The following is a 2,523-nucleotide window of genomic DNA, read 5'->3' as shown; positions in this document are numbered from 1 at the left end:
TGCGCTGTTTTCTAGGTCACGTCGCAGGTCATATGTGTATCCCTGAGTTATTGTGTCTCTGTTTTATGGCGAGGTAGTGCGGGCTGGTGTTCGGCTTGAGTTGCCGCTTTGTCCCGGCCACGTGGTGGTCGGTCAGCCACATTATGCGCTGGTAGGACGGGCTCTAGCGCCTCGTCATCGAATTGGGGTAACAATTTGCATTTCGGGTAACTTTTGGTTGGGCACTCGAGGTTGTATTCCTCGGCTGCCAGGACATTAGTCCATCTGTCATTTAGTACATCTTGAACAGCTTGAAGCTGCTGCTTCTTTTTTAGGCTCCTTGCAGTGGCTATTAGCCGGCGCTTAAAGCGCTCCTGATCGACGGGCTCCTCAGGAACGATAAAGTTTTCGTCGCTGAGGCTCGCCTCATCCTCGGAGGGTGGAAGATAATTATTGTCCTCCGAGTCTTCGTTAACGGCCTGTTCATTAGGGCTGACTCGCCCATCCTCCCGTTCATCCTATTCGGAAGTTGGCTCAATGGGGTCTTCGTTGTCTTCGGCGTCGTCCGGAGTATTATTTTCTCCTGTGCTGGTATTGCTGTTTTTTCCACAACATGGTTTGGAATGGCGCCGCTGACGTCGGCGCTTTGGCTGTATCTTAGGAGGCTTATCCTCGACTGGATCCTTCTCATTGTCGCCGTTGTTCTCTTTGGGTGTATCCACCCTGTATACGTCATACGAGGAGGTGGCTGTCCAGCGTGCTGTAAGGGGTGGTTTTTGTGCCTGCTCCTCTCCGGCATCATCGTCCATACCATCGATGTCTTCGGAGCCATAATCGAGCATGTCGGTTAAGTCTTCGACAATGGCTATGTGTCACAGCCGTAGAATTTGATTGTAAATAGTTGCACAAGCATCCATGCATCATGTCTAAATTTCTTTGAAAGTTGAAATGGGGATCGTTGAAACCCTAGCACCAAGTGAATTCAACTAGGTTCAATAAAGATATTTTCAACGAACCCAAATGCCCCTTAGAAAAGTTCATGATTTTTGTTAAAGGTGAAAACCTCTGCCAAAAATGATGCACATATTTCTAGGCCATTTTTGGACTCTTGAATTAAATCATTATGTATTTGAATTTGGGCATTTAATTGCTATAACAATTTTAAATGCTCAAATAATTCTGAAACTAAATGTGGGTTGTTGGAAATAATTCAACAGGTCCTCACAATTTATTTCTAGATTTTTAGATGTGGTTTAGTATTTTTACTAAATCAGAGAAAACAAAAGGCAAATAGAAAACAGAAACAAAAATTAAAATAGAGACAGAGTGTTACCTGTCGCTTACCTGCAGCCCACTTACCTCGGCCCAGCATTGTAGTCGGCCGGCCCAGCCCACCAGCGCATCCCTGTCGTTTTCCTCCTCGGGGCAGTAAGACAGGGGCGTGTGCCCGCGGCGCGCACGCAAGCGCAACGCCACCTCCTCCCTCCCAGCCTGCCTGCCCCTTCCGCGATGCTGCTGCGGACGCCACGACACCTCCTAGACCCTCCTCGCTCTCTCCCTCACCCTCACTTCCCCCTGGATCCCTCTCTCTTCCCCACCGAGCGGAGCCCGTCGCCGCCGACGCCGTTTACCACGGCCACAGTCACCCCCTTGCTCCCTTGATGTATCCAAGAGCCCCGGGACATTGTCCTCATCCTCTCCATGGATCCGAGCAGCGCGGGATGCCCCGCTTCGCTGACAACAGGCCCGTCTTCGTCCTCGACCGCCGCCGATGGTCGCCGCCGATTCGCCGTCACCCGTGCGCCCCCGAGCTTGTCGATGACCCCATCCGATGCGCGGTGAGCTTCACCGTTTTCGCCACTGCTCCCCGAGCTCGTCCCCGTCCCCTAGCCGCGCTAGGCACTGGAACCGAGAGCTCCTCACCGCCGACCATGAAGCCGCCGAGGCTAGAGCGAGCGTTGCTCATGTCTGAGCGCTCCATCGTGCTCAGCATGTTGCCAGGAGCTCCGAACACCCAGCCGCCCGTCTTGTAGTGCCCCATAGCGAGCAACCCGTCATTGGCCGAAGTCCAGTCGCCGCCTCCGTGGTTGTGGCCGTCGTTTCCGGCGACCCCGCGGCCTCACGAGCACCCGGCTAGATGCGTGCGTGTGCGGCCTATCTTCTCGTGGCCTTCGCGCGTCTACCCGCCGCCAGTAGCGCAGCCCCGGCGAGCTTCCGCCATAGTTTTGGTCATCATCGGCGAAACTCCAGCGAGGGCCGACGTGGCTTTGTCATTAGCACTAATCCCCGCCAGCTGGACCTCACCTAGTCACTGACAGCGGGCCCCGCAGCGGGTCAATGTCTAAGTCAACACGGGGTTAACCCCTGTCTTGCTGACCAGTGGGCCCTGCTTGTAAGGTTTGACCCTGGCTGGCCATTGACCTGCCGACGTCACTCAAACGTCATGCTGGCGCAGTAATGCATTTTTTGGATTTTTATTAATTCAAGAAATTTCAGAAAATAGTCAAAACTTCTAAAATTCATAGAAAATTATCTATAACTCCA

This window comes from Triticum aestivum, chromosome 5A (assembly GCF_018294505.1).
Source record: "Triticum aestivum cultivar Chinese Spring chromosome 5A, IWGSC CS RefSeq v2.1, whole genome shotgun sequence".
In the NCBI taxonomy this organism is placed as follows: domain Eukaryota; kingdom Viridiplantae; phylum Streptophyta; class Magnoliopsida; order Poales; family Poaceae; genus Triticum; species Triticum aestivum.
This window is presented reverse-complemented; position numbering follows the sequence as displayed.